Raw genomic sequence first — 20,601 nt, 5'->3', positions numbered from 1 at the left:
CTACATATGGACATCACCAGATGGTCAACACCAAAATCAGATTGATTATATTCTCTGCAGCCAAAGATGGAGAAGTTCTATACAGTCAACAAAAACAAGACCAGGACCTGACTGTGGCTCAGATCATGAACTCCTTATTACCAAATTCAGACTCAAATTGAAGAAAGTAGGGAAAACAGCTAGACCATTCAGGTATGACCTAAATCAAATCCCTTATGATTATACAGTGGAAGTAAGAAACAGATTTAAGGGCCTAGATCTGATAGATAGAGTGCCTGATGAACTATGGAATGAGGTTCATGACATTGTACAGGAGACAGGGATCAAGACCATCTCCATGGAGAAGAAATGCAAAAAAGCAAAATGGCTGTCTGAGGAGGCCTTACAAATAGCTGTGAAAAGAAAAGAAGCGAAAAGCCAAGGAGAAAAGGAAAGATATAAGCATCTCAATGCAGAGTTCCAAAGAATGGGAAGAGATAAGAAAGCCTTCTTCAGTGATCAATGCAAAGAAAGAGGAAAACAATAGAATGGGAAAGACTAGAGATCTCTTCAAGAAAATTAGAGATACCAAGGGAATATTTCATGCAAAGATGGGCTCAATAAAGGACAGAAATGGTATGGACCAAACAGAAGCAGAAGATATTAAGAAGATATATTAAGATATCAAGAATACACAGAAGAACTGTACAGAAAAGATCTTCACGACCTGGATAATCACGATGGTGTGATCACTCATCTAGAGCCAGACATCCTGGAATGTGAAGTCAAGTGGGTCTTGGAAAGCATCGCTACAAATAAAGCTAGTGGAGGTGATGGAATTCCAGTTGAGCTGTTTCAAATCCTGAAAGATGATGCTGTGAAAGTGCTGCACTCAATATGCCAGCAAATTTGGAAAACTCAGCAGTGGCCACAGGACTGGAAAAGTTCCGTTTTCATTCCAATTCCAAAGAAAGGCAATGCAAAAGAATGCTCAGACTACCACACAATTGCACTCATCTCACACGCTAGTAAAGTAATGCTCAAAATTCTCCAAGCCAGATTTCAGCAATATGTGAACCGTGAATTCCCTGATGTTCAAGCTGGTTTTAGAAAAGGCAGAGGAACCAGAGATCAAATTGCCAACATCTGCTGGATCATGGAAAAAGCAAGAGCGTTCCAGAAAAACATCTATTTATGCTTTATTGACTGTGCCAAAGCCTTTGACTGTGTGGATCACACTAAACTGGAAAATTCTGAAAGAGATGGGAATACCAAACCACCTGACCTGCCTTTTGAGAAATCTGTATGCAGGTCAGGAAGCAACAGTTAGAACTGGACATGGAACAACAGACTGGTTCCAAATAGGAAAAGGAGTACATCAAGGCTATATATTGTCAGCCTGTTTATTTAACTTATATGCAGAGTACATCACGAGAAATGCTGGACTGGAAGAAACACAAGCTGGAATCAAGATTGCCAGGAGAAATATCAATAACCTCAGACATGCAGATGACACCACCCTTATGGCAGAAAGTGAAGAGGAACTAAAAAGCCTCTTGATGAAAGTGAAAGAGGAGAGTGAAAAAGTTGGCCTAAAGCTCAACATTCAGAAAATGAAGATCATGGCATCTGGTCCCATCACTTCATGGGAAATAGATGGGGAAACAGTGGAAACAGTGTCAGACTTTATTTTTGGGGGCTCCAAAATCACTGCAGATGGTGATTGCAGCCATGAAATTAAAAGGCCCTTACTCCCTGGAAGAAAAGTTATGAACAACCTAGATAGCATATTCAAAAGCAGAGACATTACTTTGCCGACTAAGGTCCGTCTAGTCAAGGCTATGTTTTTTCCAGTAGTCATGTATGGATGTGAGAGTTGGACTGTGAAGAAGGCTGAACGCCGAAGAATTGATGCTTTTGAACTGTGGTGTTGGAGAAGATTCTTGAGAGTCCCTTGGACTGCAAGGAGATCCAACCAGTCCATTCTGAGGAGATCAGCCCTGGGATTTCTTTGGAAGGAATGATGCTGAAGCTGAAGCTCCAGTACTTTGGCCACCTCATGCGAAGAGTTGGCTCATTGGAAAAGACTCTGATGCTGGGAGGGACTGGGGGCAGGAGGAGAAGCGGACGACAGAGGATGAGATGGCTGGATGGCATCACTGACTCGATGGACGTGAGTCTGAGTGAACTCCGGGAGATGGTGATGGACAGGGAGGCCTGGCGTGCTGCAGTTCATGGGGTCGCAAAGAGTCGGACAGGACTGAGCGACTGAACTGAACTGAAGACTCAGAGCGACTTTATAGACTGGTGTGTTTTACTCAACAAACCGGTTTGTATGTTTTACTCATGCAAATGTTCTCTTAAATTATGTTAATGAGACTGTATTTGCTTAAAAACCTGCCTTTCTTCAAGAGTAATGCCCATCATTTTATGACCCAGGACAACTCACCTTGTGTCAAAGTTATCTCAAAATGCATGTTGTGGGTGAGGGGCCTGGTGCCACTCTGAGTTATGAGACATCTCCTTTCTATAATTAACAGCTTGCTAGTAGCTATATCACATCCGGCTAAAGACTAACAGGGGGGAATCTTTCTGCCCCCTTCTGATGTCTATGTCAGAAGCTTTCTCTATCTCTTTTATACTTTAATAAAACTTTATTACACAAAAGCTCTGAGAAATCAAGCCTCTTCACTGGCCCCAGGTTGGATTCCTGTCCTCCAGAGGCCAAGAATCCTGGCATCTTTCATGGCTCAGCAACAACCTTTCAGAATGATGGAGACCAGGAGATGATCATCATGGAGGCAATGGAAAGTGGTCAGATCATGCACAGAGGACGAGCTTTACTCCATCAGCCAATTAAACCTTGCCCTTCTCCATCCACCCTTGCAGACATCCATCCAACCGTGACTTATTGAAAGTCTGCTTTGTGTGAGGCACTGTTCTGGCTCTGAGAATATAACTGAACTAGACGAGCAAGCTCCTCTATGTAACTTGCATTCTAGACAGCAGACATAGACAGTAAGTAAATTCATGAGCATGGATAATGGTCTACAGTTGGAACTGCTATAAAGGAATCAACAGTGTGATCTCTTAGGAAAAGTGCCAGAGTGGAAGCTAGAAAAGGCCTCAGAGGAAGTGGCATTTGAAACAAGACCAAAAAAGAAGGAGCCTGCTGTGCTAAAACTTGGTAGAAAAGCATTGAGGGGAAAGGGGAATTGTTTTGCATGGTTGAACTGCAGATAGAAGACCAGTGTTGTTGGAACACAGGGAGGTGGAGAAAGACAACAGCAGTGGTTATCTCTTCCCCTGTGACCAATGTAACATTTGGTCATGTTCCTACACTCAGGATCCAGATTGCTTTTTTATTTGCTTTCATAATATTACACAATACAATCTGATGACCATAGCATTGATTTAACCAAATGTCTAAACAGGGCCTCCCAAGTGGCTCAGTGGTAAAGAAACCACCTGCAGTGCAGGAGAAACAGGTTCAATCCCTGAGTCAGGTAGATCCCCTGGAGAAACTGGCAATCCACTCCAGTATTCTTACCTGGAGAATCCTACGGACAGAGGAGCTGGTGGGCTAGAGGCCATAGTGTCAGAAAGAGTCAGACAGGACTGAAGCGACTTAGTAAGCATGCTAAACAGAAACTATTCTATTCCAGATAGCTGTTGTTGTTATTATTATTAGCAAGAACTAGAAGCTGAGGAAATACAGTTAAGGGGAAATCAAACAGAGCAATTATGTTTGAACCTGATTTCAAATCAAGACCTTATTCTGAACCTTGTTTTTTTAAATCCACTCTGTACCAAGTTACTTCCTAATGAGCAAAGAAGAAAGAAAAACCCTTAGGACAACTTTACTGGTTGGTTCTCTCATAGATTTTTTTTCCTGTGTGGATGCTGTTGGTTCACTGGTTATTTTGGTAAATTTGTATCTTAATAATTGTTGATTTTTAATTTTCTTTCTCTCTCCAGTTCCAGTGAAGCTGACCATGTATCTGCTCTGATTGCCCATCTCTATGAAAATTATAGTTTTACAGTTGGTACTTATAATTTTTTAAAAACAGCTTCAAGTCGGAGGTATTTTGAAGAACTTACCTCATTAATGAGAAAAATAAAACACAAGACACTTTCTATATTTTTATTCTAGTATAATATACTAGAGGGGAGAAATGATTGCATGTTTACAATTAAGTTGCTTGGAAACTAGAAAGCTGTCTATTTAAGTGGTTATTTCCAAGCACGCATAAAGTTTGTCTGAGGAAGAGGAACTCACAGTATTAAACTTCGCAGCCTTAGTGCTAGAATATAATAAATGTGTGTACGTATATATATGTATGGCTTTTGTTTTTTATTTCTAGTTCTAGAATCACTGGTTTTCAATGATAAATGTGCCATTAATATAATAAAAGATGGGCTGTTTCCTTAAATTCTAAGATTAGGTCAGAGCTTCATTGACCTCTTTGTAGGAGGCTGTAAACTTCCCTCTGGGGAGTTGCTAAAAATATTCTCTGGTATTATTCTGAAGATTAAAGGCTAATGTCCTTATTTGGCTTTGTTAATCTCTTTCCAGGCCTTTTAGCCCCAATTAATGTGCTAAATGTTTTATTCATGGCCATTCCTATTGGATATTTTCCCATGGTGCTTTTTCTTAAAAGAGTATCTTCTTTGGGAAATTAGAAAGTGATGAAACATTGTAACTGCTTTGGTTGCAAAAACATACCTTCACCCTTTGGTCATTTTTCCACCTTGATTCTATCTTAATGATCGTTGTAATGATTATTTCTTTATATGTATTTTAATTTTTAATTGAGGCATAGTTGACTACAATGTTGTATTAGTTTCAGGTGTACAATGTTATAATTAAGTATTTTTATGTTGTTGTTCAGTCACTAAATCATGTTCGACTCTGCAGCCTCAGGGACTGCAGCATGCCAGACTCCACTATTTCCTGGAGTTTGCTCAAATTCATGTCCATTGAGTCAGTGATGCCATCCAATCATCTCATCCTCTGCCACTCCCTTCTCCTCCTGCCCTCTGTCTTTCATCAGGGTCTTTTCAAATGAGTAGCCCTTCACATCAGGTGGCCAGAGTATTGGAGTTTCAGCTTTAGCAACAGTCCTTCCAATGAATATTCAGTCGATTTCCTTTAGGAATGACTGGTTTGATCTCCTTGCAGTCCAAGGGACTCTCAAGAGTATTCTCTAGCACCACAATTCAAAAGCCTCAATTCTTCAGTGGTCAGCCTTCTTTATGGTCCAACTCTTGCATCATTACATGACTACTGGAAAAAAACACGGTTTTGACTGTATGGACTTTTGTTGGCGAAGTGATGTCTCTGCTTTTTAATATGCTGTCTAAGGTTGTCATAGTTTTACTTATAAGGAATAAGCGTCTTTTCACGTCATGGCTGCAGTCACCATCTGCAGTGATTTTGGAGCCCAAGAAAATAAAGTCTGTCATTGCCTCCACTGTTTCCTGCCATGAAGTGATGGAACCAGAGGTCCTTGATGGCTTACACTGAACGTGTCATGTTGGATTCTTGATCTCCGAAGAAGATTTAGTTTTGGGACCAGGGACTAGGCTTGATCACTCAAGAGCTTTTGTGTAGCAGAGTTTTATTAAAGTGAAAAAGGGACAGAGAAAGCCTCTGACACAGACATCAGAAGAGGGATGGAGAGTGCCTCCTCACTGGTTTAAGCAAGGGAGTTATATACCTTTTTAATTGATTATGACCAACCTAGATAGTATATTCAAAAGCAGAGACATTACTTTGCCGACTAAGGTCCGTCTAGTCAAGGCTATGGTTTTTCCTGTGGTCATATATGGATGTGAGAGTTGGACTGTGAAGAAGGCTGAGTGCTGAAGAATTGATGCTTTTGAATTGTGGTGTTGGAGAAGAGTCTTGAGAGTCCCTTGGACTGCAAGGAGATCCAACCAGTCCATTCTGAAGGAGATCAGCCCTGGGATTTCTTTGGAAGGAATGATGCTAAAGCTGAAACTCCAGTACTTTGGCCACCTCATAAGAAGAGTTGACTCTTTGGAAAAGACTCTGATGCTGGGAGAGATTGGGGGCAGGAGGAGAAGGGGACGACTGAGGATGAGATGGCTGGATGGCATCACTGACTCGATGGACGTGAGTCTGAGTGAACTCCGGGAGTTGGTGATGGACAGGGAGGCCTGGCGTGCTGCGATTCATGGGGTCGCAAAGAGTCAGACATGACTGAGCAACTGAACTGAACTGAACTGAACTGAGAGGGTATTATGCTTAGTGAAATATATCAGACAGGGAAAGACAAATATTGTATGTTTTTAGTTATGTATATTAACAGAATCTGGAGAAGGAAATGGCAACCTACTCCAGTATTCTTGCTTGGAAAACTTCACGGACAGAGGAGCCTGATGGGCTATATTTAGTCCATGGGGTTGCAAAGAGTTGGACATGACTTAGCAACTGAACCACACGTATATAGTTATAATATATATAATATATATGTGTATATTATATTATATATACAAATAGCACATCTTTATCCATTTGTCCAATGGTGGATGCAGTTGTTTCCATATTTTAGTTAATGTAAATAGTGCTGCTATGAACATAGGGGTGCATGTATCTTTTCCAGTTTGTGTTTTCATTTTCTTTGGATAAATACCCAGGAGTGAAATTGCTGGATTGTATGACAGTTTTATTTTTAATTTTTCTTTGCTGTATTGGCTGGGGCAACTCACATTTCCACCAAGAGTGCATGGAAAATCTCTTTTCTCCACAATCTCATCAACAATTCCTATTTCTTGTCTTTGTGACGACTGCTATTCCGACAGGTGTGAGATGATATTGTGATTTTGACTTGTATTTCCCTGATGAGTAGTGATGCTGAGTATCCTTTCATATGCCTGTTGGCCAACGCGTATGTCTTCTTTGGAAAAAATGCCTATTCAGGTCCTCTGTTCATTTTAAAAATTGAATTGCTTTTTTTGATATTGAGTTGTATGAGTTTAGTTTTTTAATACATTTTTTGAATATTGACCCACTTAGCAGACATAATGTTTGCAAATATCTTCTCTCATCACCCTTTTTGTTTTGTTCATGGCTATTTTTTCCCCCTGTTCAAAAGTTTTTAAGTTTGATTAAGTCCCATTTGGTTATTTTTGCTTTTGATTCCCTTCCTGAGGAGACAGACGTGAAAAAATATTGCTAAGACTGATGTCAAACAGTGTATAGTTTATGCTTTTGTTCTAGGGATTTTCTTCCAGCAGATCTTACATTCAAGTTTTTAATCAGTTTTGAGGTTGTTTTTGTACATGGTATAGGAAAGTGGTCAAGTTTAATTCTTTTGCATGTAGGTGTCTAATTTTCCCAACACCATTTATTGAAGAGACCATCTTTTCCCCATTGCATATTCTTGCTTCCTTTATCACATATTAATTGACCATAAAGGGGAGTTTGGGGGAGAATGGATAAATGTATATGTATGGCTGAGTCTCTTCATTGTTCACCTGAAACTATCACAATATTGCTAATTGGCTAGACCCCAATAGAAAATAACAAGTTTGAAGTTAAAGAAATAAATTAATTGACCATATAATCATGGGTTTATTTCTAGGCTCTCTGTTCCACTGATCTATGTGTATGTTTTTGTCCCAGTAACATACAGTTTTATTAGTATAATTCTGTAATTGTGTTTGAAGCCAGAAAGCATGATACCTCCAGCTTTGTTCTTCTTTTATAGGAATATTTTGACTATTCAGGGTCTTATGTATTTCCATACAAATTTTAAAATTATTTCTTATATAATGCCATTGGTATTTTGATAGTGATTACGTTTAATTTGTACATTGCTTTGGGTAGTATGGACAATGTAACAGTATTAATTATTACAGCCCATGAGCATGGTATTTATCTCCTTTTCTTTGTGCCATCTTCAATTCCTTTCTTGGAAGCCCAAGATCAGGGTGCTGGTCTATTTGCTTCCTCGTGAGAGCTTTGTTCCTGGCTGGCAGATGGCCACCTTGCTGTGTTCTCCTGTGGCCCTTCCACGTGGTGTGGGGAGAGAGAGAGCTCTGGGGTCTCTTCCTCTCATATTGGATTAAGGCCCAGATCTTATGACCCCACTTAACCTTAATTACTGCCATAAAGACCCTGTCTCCATGGACAGTCACCTTGAGGGTTAGGGCTTCAAAGTTTGACAGGACACACCTCAAAGAAAATAAAAAGTATCTCTGGAATTGTGTTCATAAATTTCTAGAAAGTGCTCTGACTGGTCTAGGATCCCTCAGTAGAAAGGTACCATAATTGGTCCCCTTTGTTTTAGGACTTGCTCCTTGCTAACCAATAGCTTCTATTTAGGGAGCTACATCTCTGAACAATTTCTCGCAGATTAAACTTATGATACATATAAAGATAGTAGATTTAATACTGTTTAATACTGGTGTGTTTGATCAAGTACAGGTAAGCACTTTAATCAAGGAGGTAAGCATATTGAAGATATGGTTCTTTTTTTCAAGAGTAACACATGATGGATAATATCTTGATAGATGAGAAAAACTACGTGTTCATTCTAGAAATTCAGAATAAATCTTCTGCTCAAAATTTAGTGCAGGAGAAAGAAATTCTGAAATGTACAGGATCGGAAATTTGTCACATTTTGACATTCAAAGGTCCATTGAAACATTTTAAATTTTCTGAAGGGGTTCTTCCAAGGCAGGAGGAGGTATGATTGGAGAAATGCAGAAGATTTAGGCAATAGCATTTAAGATGGACCAGTGTCCATATTCAGAGAAGGCAGTGGCACCCCACTCCGGTACTCTTGCCTGGAAAATCCCACGGACAGAGGAGCCTGGTGAGCTGCAGTCCATAGGGTCGCTAGGAGTCGGACACGACTGAGCGACTTCACTTTTGCTTTTCACTTTCATGCATTGGAGAAGGCAATGGCAACCCACTCCAGTACTCTTGCCTGGAGAATCCCAGGGACGGGGGAGCCTGGTGGGCTGCTGTCTCTGGGATTGCACAGAACTGGACATGACTGAGGCGACTTAGCAGTAGCAGCAGCAGCAGTGTCCATATTAAGAGACAGCATGGCTAGTGAGGAGCATGTTATGATAGATTAAGTGAGGTTTAAAATACTGAGGGAAGTGAACTGTCATCTTGGGTGAGAGAAACATAAGAGTGAAAGGTGTCAGGAAGGATGTTAACACTAACAAATTCTTTAGGGTTCTTTTAAAATTTTTTATTAATTTTTAATTGGGGTATAATTGCTTTACAATATTGTGTTGGTTTCTGCCATACATCAACATGAATCAGCCGTAGGTATACATAATGTCCCCTCCCGCTTGAACCTTCCTCCCACCTTCCAGCCCTGCCGCAGAGCATTGGGTTTGAGCTCCCTGCATCGTACAGAAAATTCCTACCAGCTGTCTATCTTGTGTATGATAAGTGTATGTCAATGCTACTCTCTCAGTTAATTCCACCCTCTCCTTCCCTCACTGTTTTCTATGTCTACATCTCCATTGCTGCCCTGCAAATAGGTTAATTAAATACCATCTTTCCAGATTCCATGTATAGTATTAAACAAATATATGGGACATTTGTTTTTCTGACTGACTCATTCTGTATAATAGGCTCTAATTTCATCCACCTCATTAGAACTGACTTAAATGTGTTCCTTTTTTATGGCTGAGTAATATTTCATTGTATATATGTACCACAATTTCTTTATCCATTCATCTGTTGATGGATATCTAGGTTGCTCCTTCCAAGGAGCAAGTGTCTTTTAATTTCATGGCTGCAGTCACCATCTGCAGTGATTTTGGAGCCCAGAAAAATAAAATCACTCTTTCCACTGTTTCCCCATCTATTTGCCATGAAGTGATGGGACCAGATGCTATGATCTTCGTTTTCTGAATGTTGAGCTTTAAGCCAACTTTTTCACTCTCCTCTTTCACTTTCGTCAAGAGGCTCTTTAGTTTTTCTTCACTTTCTGCCATAAGGGTGGTGTCATCTGCACATGTGAGATTATCGATATTTCTCCTAGCAACACGAAATGAGCCCTCCACCTTCAGAGGGGAGAACAGAGAGGCCTAGAATGGCCTGCTGGGTGGTGCTCCTTCCGCCCTGGGCTGCTCACCTCCTCTTTCTCTGCTCTTATCCATCGGAGGGACGGACAAACCTGACAGCCGGGAGCTCTTGGGCTTCGCTGACATAGGAGACCCTCTCCCACTGCTAGCTGACTCTCTGTGTGCTGTCCTCTCCTTTGGAGACCACAGCGGGTGAGAGGAGACAAGGCCTCCATGCTTCCATGCCCCAGTGCTGCGATGGACGTGGGGCACAACTGTCTTTTTCAATCATGACTGCCTTGGGGTATATGCCCAGTCGTGGGATTGTTAGATCATATGGTAGTTTCACTCTTAGTTCTCTAAGGAATCTCCATACTGAAAAATAGCTTAAATCTTACAAATTATGTGCTTTGTGAGAAGCAGAATGACTGCCATGAAGAGGGAGGAATTGAAAGAATGGGTAAGCGTGTACAGAGGGCCAGGACATCATTCTTAGATTTCCACCTCTATTAACCAGAGGGGGAAAGGAAGCTGCCAGAGGAGCTGCTCCAGGATTGGAAGTTATAAATTAGAGATGCAGCATTTTCCTTCAGGAAGAGGACCTGCCCTCCAAGGCCCTTGAATGCAAGAATCAGGGAAGGTAGAGCAGGGAGGCACTGCTTGCAGACAGGAGGGGTGATGCTGTGTTACTTATACTGAAGGTCACACCAGCTTTGGAGCCAGTGGAGGTCACATTTATCAGTTCAGTTCAGTTCAGTTCAGTCACTCAGTTGTGTCTGACTCTTTGTGACCTCATGAACCACAGCATGCCAGGCCTCCCTGTCCATCACCAACTCCTGGAGTTTACCCAAACTCATGTCCATTGAGTCAGTGATGCCATCCAACCATCTCATCCTCTGACATCCCCTTCTCCTCCTGCTCTCAATCTTTCCCAGCATCAGAGTCTTTTCAAATGAGTCGGCTCTTTGCATCAGTGGCCAAAGTACTGGAGCTTCAGCTTCAATATTGGTCCTTCCAATGAACACCCAGGACTGGTTTCCTTTAGGATGGACTGGTTGGATCTCCTTGCAGTCCAAGGGACTCTCAAGAGTCTTCTCCAACACCACAGTTCAAAAGCATCAATTCTTCAGTGCTCAGCTTTCTTCACAGTCCAACTCTCACATCCATACATGACCACTGGAAAAACCATAGCCTTGACTAGATGGACCTTTGTTGGTAATGTCTCTGCTTTTGAATATGCTATCTAGGTTGGTCATAACTTTTCTTCCAAGGAGCAAGCGTCTTTTAATTTCATGGCTGCAGTCACCGTCTGCAGTGATTTTGGAACTGCCCCACTTTGGACACGACAGGAGTTTTGGCTGTTGATACAGGCGTCAGGATGTCAGTGTTCTCTCGACCCTGTTTCCCTCAGATTGAGACCCCAGGCATGATGAACAGAGCGCTTTCCCATTCCCTAGCCGGCTCCTCGGGGGCTGCTCTCCACGGCTGCCTGGGAGCAGGAAAGGGCCCTTCCCTGAAGCCTGCGGGAGGTCTGCTTTTCCTGTTTAGATCATTTTTCTGGAGTGTCGCCTTTTCCCAGTGCAGCTTGTGAAAAGCTTAGGACCAAAAGGACAGGATATTTTTATGGCAGGACACTGTTTTCCCTGGTGGCTCAAATGGTAAAGAATCCGCCTGCAATACAGGACACCCGGGTTAGAGCTCTGGGTCGGGGAGGTCCCCTGGAGGGGGACATGGCCACCCACTGTAGTCTTCTTGCCTGGAGAATCCCATGGACAGAGGAGCCTGGTGGGCTACCGTCCAAAGAGTAGCAGAGTCCGACACGACTAAGCACGCACGGTTTTCCTGGAAAGGAAAAGCAAGAGAAATAAAGGCTTCACTTAAAAAGGCTCAACTGGAAACAAATGCTCACAAATCAATCCAGATTCAATAGTGATTTGCTGACACGGTGTTTCCATGTCCCTTTCTGGACCCCGGCGGGGAGTTGGGCGGCTCTGCAAGGGGGACGGAGCACCACTAGGGGGCAGTGTTGTATAGAGAAACAAAAAGTTCACATCCCTCCTATTACTATAGAATTAAAAAGCAGCTCAGTAAACCTGAATTTAAAATACCAGAAGTCATCTCTGAACGCCCCGCCACCCCACCGCCGCGCGCCAGGACTGAGCGCTTCTGCTCATCTGTGCTTGGGTCGGGAGGCTGGCGGATGGCACCCGTGCCCTGGGCACTGCGGCACAGAGAAAGCGTTTCCTTTCGCAGTGTTTCCTGCCACTCCGGGCAGACATGGGCAGGAAGCATAAGTTGAAAAGTTGGTAGAGCTATGAAGAAATAATGGATAAAATATGACCGTGTTAATGGTGGGTCGTTTTCTCCAGTGGTGAGATTTGGGAGGGTTTTTTTTTTTTTTACCTCTTTTTCTGCATTGTCTCATTTTTTTTTTTTTTTTTTACAGTGATTACTTGTCACTTTGAGTTAAAAATTGCTGTTACCATTAAAGAAAAAAAAAAAAAAGATCATGAATAGAAATGTGAACATGCTTTTCCCAGACCATGTGGAGAAGGTGAACGGGTTGCAGGTGACGCTGAAGGGTGAGGACCAGAAGGAGGGCGGGTGCAGGCCTCCTCCACCAGCAGCGGTGAGTGAGGTTTTCATGGCCGCAGGAAGATGGACATCCTTCAGGCCAGAGTCAGGGAGAGGGGAGCACATGGACAGAGGCGTGTCCCAGCCCACGGAGCTCCTCCATAGCTCCCAGTTGTGCTTGACTTGAGACTCTGTCCTTGTGGACGCTAGGAAAGACTTCATTTCTGTTGGACACTCATCTGAAGAGCAGACTCCATCATGACTACAGGTCTTATCTGTCGCTAATATCGACACGTCATCTTGACTGTCTCTTTATCAGGCCTTTCACTGGAAGCTTGATAAACGTTAGGCATTACTGCCTGCTGACAGCGTTACTCAGCAGCGGTGTTACATCACGCCGGGAGGCTGACTCCAACCAGCTCTTACTGAAACCAGCAGAGAGCCCAGCACTTCTCAGCCCTGGTGGGCCTGGCAGCTCCTAGGGTAACTACTGCTGGGCCTTCCAGACTCCCATCCACACCGGGAACGCTGTTGTCCGAGCCCCGGCCTGCCCAGGAAAGGAAGGGTGAGCCAGATTTCTCCTTTTGTTTTGTCCCTGATGATGAGGCCTTAACATCTGAGGGAGAACACTCTATTCTCCAGCTCATTTTTGAATGACAGGTCCTATCTTAGGCCAACTTCAACATGCCTTTCTTCTTATTTTTAAGAATTTTAAAAATTGAGGGACAGGAATGACATTCAGGTATTTAAAAAACATTTCTATTTTGAAAACTTTCAGATACAAAGAGAAGCAGAAAAAAAAGTGTAATCAATACTTCTATACGCACCATCTGTATCTGAGAACTGTTTATCTTGCTGCATATACTTTATGTAGATGTCTTTCCACTAAACCATTTAAATTTGTAGACTATATGAAATTCCACACCAAAATGCTTCACCATATTATCCTGCATAATATAGTAGCTAATTCATTCCTAATGAACGAAATATTGTTTCCTAATATACCAGCCATGGGTGGTTTTTTTTTTTTTTTTTTTCTGCCTCAACTGACCCTCAAAGGTTTTTTCATATTGCTTTTTTTCCTAGTCAGGATCTTACCAAAGATCTCATACTATGTCTGTTTGTTACATCCCAAAGTTCTTATAAGCTAGGACACTGGTCTGTGTACCCTTTTTATTTGTCAACTTGTGAAGCCCCTGGATCAGCTCTCATAAATTATCCCTGTCACCTGCGTACTTGAACTTCACTGTGACTTCAGTGCGTGGGGTCAGAGTGGGGAGCACCTTCTGAAGATGACGTTAGGAATCTTCATGAGGCATTTATAGTTTTCCTTCATTTTCAGTTTTAACATCAAAGTAAATTTTATACTGTCACAAGAAAGTAATCATGTGACATATTTCACAGCTTTATTCCCTATAATATCTCTTTCCATTTCTGTCCTGTTTCTGAGATTTTCACCAACTTTTTCTTTTGAGATTGACCCGCCAGCTATCCTTTACAGGTGCTTCTTATTTGCAGTTTGACACCTACCAGGCAGAATGACTGAAAATCAGAAAGTCAGGGGATTCCAAGCCTCAGCTGCTAAAACAGTCCGTGCCGTGGTGATGGCACGTCAGGATTCTACGTTACGTTTTAAAGTTGGTCTGTTAAAGTTATTTTGTGTAGTACTGTTTTTATAAGTAGGAACGGTTTTTGCAATGCTTCTAATTTCAAGAAACTATACATAGCGTGTTTTTTTTTTTTTTAAATATCAGTTAACTAGATTGCAAGGTCAAAAATCAGTGACAAGCTGTCCAAGGTTGGTGAATAAAATCAGTCTTACAACTCTCCTTGAATAGTTTCTCACAAGCTAACAAATGTGCCTATGCATGCTAAGTTGCTTCAGCTGTGGCTAATTCTCTGTGACCCTATGGACTGTAGTCTGCCAGGCTCCTCTGTCTGTGGGGATTCTCCAAGGCCAGAATGCTGGAATGGGTTGCTATGCCTGCCTCCAGGGGCTATCCCTCACCCAGGGATTGAACCCACGTCTCTCATGTCTCCTGCATGGCAGGTAGGTTCTTTACCCCTAGTGCCACCTGGGAAGCTGACTTTCACAAATGCAGTTTCCGAAAACAGATGTTTATAACATCATGGTTGCAAGTATGAGTCCTAAAAACTAGTAAGACAAAATTTTGCAGATGACAGGATAAGTCTTTCCTCATCTTAGTCACAGCTAGACAGAAATTCAATTTTGTGATGATAAAGAACAGAAGTATAAGACTTTTATATAGCTCATCGTAACCGGTATGTATATATGCACAATTCTATGTTATCCAGACACAGCTGTTTGTAAGCCTTGTGCTTTGCATTCTCAAAAGTGTGCATGAAAATAGCTTCCTAAAATTTCCTTCAACATTTCTTGCTAAAACAAAGCAAAACAAACCAATGCCCAAAGTAACTTTAATATAAATGAAGACAGAATCGACACTACTTGGGTCTTAAATAATTTAGTCCCACACAGTGACTCTCTGTCATCGTTGAATGCCTTCTATTGCCTCCTACCACTATGTGCAAAGTATATCAGCTTCTCTTTCTTCCTGAGTGGTTGAACTGCCCAGGGAGTTTAATTTTTTAAAGTTTATTTATTTATTTTAATCGGAGGATAATTACTTTACAGTATCATGATGGTTTTTGCCATACATCAACATGAATCGGCCATAGGTATACACGTGTCCCCCACATCCTGAAGCCCACTCCTACCAACCCAACCGGTCCCTGCAGGTTGTCACGGAGGGCTGACTTGGGTGCCCTGCATCAACCATTTGATTTTTCTCTGTGACGTTGTTCTGAGGAATACTCATTACTTCAGTCTTTCACTCCGACCTCAGATTCCAGGAAAGCTTGATTAATACTGAACGAGAGGTGTTCAGAGGAGGAAGATGAGATCTCAGATGCTTATCCTGTCTGCTAGGTGGGCAAAGCAACATGAAACCAGCCCTCCTCCTTCAGAGGGGAGGACAGAGAGGCCTAGAACGGCCCGCTGGCGGCGCTCCTTCCGCCCTGGGCTGCTCACCTCCTCTTTCTCTGCTCTTATCCATCGGAGGGACAGACAAACCTGACAGCCGGGTGCTCTTGGGCTTCGCTGACATAGGAGACCCTCTCCCACTGCTAGCTGACTCTCTTTGCGTTGTCTTCTCCTTCGGAGACCACAGTGGGTGAGAGGAAATAAGGTCTCCACGTTTCCTAGTTTGAAACTCTGGGGGTGAGTGGCTTTGTCTTAGTGGTATTGATTTTGGCTTTGTCAGAATAACTAGGAGCTGACTAGACATGCTGGTCTCTTTTCAAAAGGTCTGCAATCTCTCACTTGAAATAGTCCATCCTGTGAGAGGGGGTATGTGGCACTCAAGTGGGAACTGCCCACAGGCAGCTGAGGCTGTTGACGTGACTGCGAAAAGGAAGCTGTGTGGAATCAGGCCAGTTAAGGTGGTTTAGTGGGGTAGGTGGCAGAAGGGCCAGCCTTTTAGGTGGTCTTTAGTTATGTCTGGGCTTCCCAGGTGGCGCTAGTGATAAAGAACCTGCCTGCCGGTGCATGAGACATCAGATGCTGCTGCTAAGTCGCTTCAGTCATGTCCGACTCTGTGCGACCCCATAGACGGAAGCCCACCAGGCTCCCCTGTCCCTGGGATTCTCCAGGCAAGAACACTGGAGTGGGTTGCCATTTCCTGCTCCAATGCATGAAAGTGAAATGTGAAAGTGAAGTTGCTCAGTCGTGTCCAACTCTTAGTGACCCCTTGGACTGCAGCCTACCAGGCTCCTCCAGCCATGGGATTTTCCAGGCAAGAGTACTGGAGTGGGTTGCCATTGAGACATCAGATACATGGATTCAATCCCTGGGTTGGGAAGGTTCCCTGGAGGAGGGCGTGGCAACAAACTCCAATGTTCTTGCCTGGAGAATCCCATGGACAGAGGAGGCTGGCAGGCTACAGTGCATAGGGTTTCAGAGTTGGACTCAACAGGAGAGACTTAGCACACTCCCTCTTCGTTACCCCACCAGAGCTGTGACAGTCTTCCTGTCACCGGGTGGAACCTCTGATCCCTTTCCTTGACTGGGAGCAGTCCTGCGGCTGCCTTGGGGAATACACAGCTGAAGTGACGCTGTGCAAGGGCTCAGGCTAGGGTGGGAAAGGCCGTGCCACTTGTGACAGCTTCTCTTGGGACACTCTCTTGTGGAGCCGCAGCTGCCTAGTTAACTGTCCACCTGAGGTCAGCATGTGTGTGTGCGCGTGGTGGGGGGTGGTTCCCAGAGAGGACAAGAGAGTCACACAGGGACTCCAGTCAGTGAGCAAAGGAAATGATTACTATTGTTTCAAGACTTTGAGACGCGATTTGGCCTTTTTACATGGCCATGTAAAAAGTGTTTACGCTGTCGAACACATTGAAAGAATGATGCCCCCAATCTCTAGTTCCCTCATGAAAATTCTGGTGAAATGGGCAGTGACTCGCCTCCTGCTAAAGTGGATGGTGCCCTTGCGAGGAAATGTATTTAAAAGTGCTCCAGTCTAGCACGTGTCCATCTCTGCTGTGTATCTGAGTACAAAAAAGTGGAATGAATTCTGTCGCCCCTTACCAGGACAGGCCTCGGGGAGGCTGGGACTGAAGTGGGGCAAAGCAACTTTCCCTCCATCTTTCTGAGTTCTTGGCTGAGACTCCATAAGAAAAGACAGATTAACAGAGAGAAACAAGCAGAAGTTTATTAGCCCGTAACCCTCACGTGTGGATGGGAGACCCGTGGGGGAAAACGAGTGACTCCTTGTGGTGGTTTAGAATTAAGATTAAACACTATCTTACTGGGCTTCCCTGGTAGCTCAGATAGTAAAGAATCTGCCTGCAATGTAGTAGACCCAAGTTCAGTTCCTAGGTCAGGAAGAGCCCCTTGAGAAGGGAATGGCAACCCACTCCAGTACTCTTGCCTGGAGAATTCCATGGACAGAGGAGCCTGGCAGGCTATAGTCCATAGAGTCACAAAGAGTCGGACATGACTGAGTGACTAGCACTTTGTTAAACGCCATCTTACTGGGGAAGGAGGAGGGATGCAGACCTCTTAGAAGAGGGCAAGTGGTTTTTAGGGGAGACGTGAGGGCCGTAGAAGAGTAAGTGGGCCGTGTGATGCTTGGTGACCGAGTTTGTCTGGAGGTGGTAGGTCTTCCAGTCCTTTATCTGTGATAAGCGTCAGTCTTCCCAGGCTGAGGAAACTCCCAGAGTGGATTTCTGGCATTGGAGTAGACACATTAGGAGAGTTCAGAGAAAGCCTCTCCCTGCATTTGTGGCTTTTAAGCACCTCCAGTTCAAAGCAGTCACCATACAGGAGCAGCGTGTGTTGGGCTGGCAGGTCTTGAGTTCCCAGTGTCGTGTTTTGGGGCGACAGACGCTGCTCCTTTCAGCACTATGAGGTGGGAGAGGCCGACTTCTGGGCACAGCTTTGCCCCTTGATACAGAGGTGCAGGAGGGCAAGGGTCTCCCTCCAACCCCCCGGGTGCGCTTGTGTGGTGAGGTAATGCCTGGAGCCCCCCCGGCAACCACGAGACGACAGGACCCAACTTCCTGCCCGGCGGAGGGCACAGGCGGGAAACCACTGGGCTTGTCTTCATTGTGCTGCTGAATTCACCAACCTGGAACTGCAGGCCGCTGAGCTTCTTGTTAGATAATCAGTGTCCTTAATGCTTAAACCTCTGTTTGCAAGAGTTCCTCTTATTTGGAGCCAAAACCGTAATTGATGCAGTTGACATTTGTGGCTTCTGAGGAATGAGTAATTTAAAAATTGTTTTCTAAATTTAAAATCCTTTAGTGTATCTCCCAAGAGGTTGCCTGCTTCCAAAAGTCACAAAAGAGAGCTGAAAGGAGAACTAGCACTTAATAAAAGCAGGGCCTATTTTGCTGATCTTTTTCTCCCCTCCCTCAGGACACTGACTCTGCTTTCGCGAGTAGAAGCAAATAAGTCATAAATCTGTTTCTGTTCCTTCAGTTTCTGCAAATTTCCTTGTGTAGAAAATAATTTGAAATCCAAAAGTGAAGTATGGCATGCTAGGTCAGATTGTTACTTTTAGAGTTTTGTAGTCGAAAGCTGTCGGGGGTTGAAATAAATTCCGTCCCTGTCTGCTTTTAGCATTCTAGGATGGCCAGCTGTTGTAGGCTGAACGGTGTCTCCCCCAATTCATATGTTACCACCCTAACCCCTGGCATTGCAGAATGTGACTCTATTTTGGAAACAGAGCCTTTAAGAGGTAATTAAGTTCGAGCAGGATGGTTAGGGTGGGCCCTGATCCAAAACGGCTGGTGTCCTAATAAGAAGAGGCGATTGGGGCCCAGACTCACGAAAAACCACCATGTGGACACACAGAGAGAAAGCAGCCTCTGCAAGCCAGGCAGAGAGGGCTCGGGAGAAACCTAACGTGTCGACACTTTGATCGTGGGCTTCCTGCCTCTAGAACCATGAGGAAATAGCTTTCCATTGTTCAATTGTCTAGGCTGTGGTGTTTCGTTATGAAAGCCAGCAAACGAATACAACTGATACAGGACATGTGATGCGTGTTAATTTGAGTTACAGTTTTTTCATCCCTTCGTTTCATCACTCATAAATTAAGCGGTGAAAACACTGCAGTTTAAGAGATATTTCTAAGTAGGTTAAAGCACTGTGGTATCCCTACTGCCACTTTTGTTGAAGGGCATACATTTTAAAAAGTTAACAGACCATCAGGTTCATCCCATCTGCCCTGCATTTCAAATAGATGTTTACACATTGTGGTTTGAAAGTGGCATTAAATTATTAGGCTGCTAAGTTTGTCCATAGGTCTCAATCTAACCTCAGAAACAATAAGAGACTTGGGAAAGCAGAAAGTGTGGTGAGAGAGGGATTTTTCAAGGAAGGTTTTCATGGAGCCACTTGTTTTATAGCGAGATCTTTGTGAAGGAGAAGAGACAGAATGGAATCCGAATCATTGATTTTAGACTGTGCATTTGAAGCAAAGATGTTTGAAACATTGCTAACACTTTCACTTTATTAGTGAATAAAGAAGCCTTCAGTTCAGTTCAGTCGCTCAGTCGTGTCCGACTCTTTGCGACCCCATGAATTGCAGCACACCAGGCCTCCCTGTCCATCACCATCTCCCGGAGTTCACTCAGACTCATGTCCATGGAGTCTGTGATGCCATCCAGCCATCTCATCCTCCGCCTTCTCCTCCTGCCCCCAATCCCTCCCAGCATCAGAATCTTTTCCAATGAGTCAACTCTTCGCATGAGGTGGCCAAAAGTACTAGAGTTTCAGCTTTAGCATCATTCCTTCCAAAGAAATCCCAGGGCTGATCTCCTTCAGAATGGACTGGTTGGATCTCCTTGCAGTCCAAGGGACTCTCAAGACTCTTCTCCAACAGCACAGTTCAAAAGCATCAATTCTTCGGCGCTCAGCCTTTTTCACAGTCCAACTCTCACATCCATACATGACCACAGGAAAAACCATAGCCTCGACTAGACAGACCTTAGTCGGCAAAGTAATGTCTCTGCTGTTCCCGAAAGATAAATTAGTTTCTTAAAGAAGATGATCTAAGATCTGTTGGACTGACTCCTTTTTAAGGCCATTTGGAGGCAAATTTGTTTCCTTCTTATAATAATTCATGTGATTAGTCTTTGGCCCAATTATAAATTCAGTCCTCAAAACAGTTTGTCTATAGGTAAATTGCGATGATGTTCTCTATTTAATTTCCTAAAGAAGGAAAGACAATGGAAATGTTCTTGCTGGTTTTTGTTATTCCATTGTGATTAATGGAAACATGCAGTTATCCCTCCCTTCCCACCTCCCTCCTCCCAGGTTCCCAGTCATGTTGATGCTGTGGAAATTACCCAGGATGCTTTCTAATAACATAAAAATAATAGAGCAGCACTCTTATCTAGGTTTTCTCAGGTCTGTCTTGCAAAATTAGCCATCAGGAAAAATCTACCAAAATAGAACACTTGGGT

The sequence above is a fragment of the Ovis canadensis genome, chromosome 8, assembly GCF_042477335.2.
Source record: "Ovis canadensis isolate MfBH-ARS-UI-01 breed Bighorn chromosome 8, ARS-UI_OviCan_v2, whole genome shotgun sequence".
NCBI lineage: Eukaryota > Metazoa > Chordata > Mammalia > Artiodactyla > Bovidae > Ovis > Ovis canadensis.
This window is presented reverse-complemented; position numbering follows the sequence as displayed.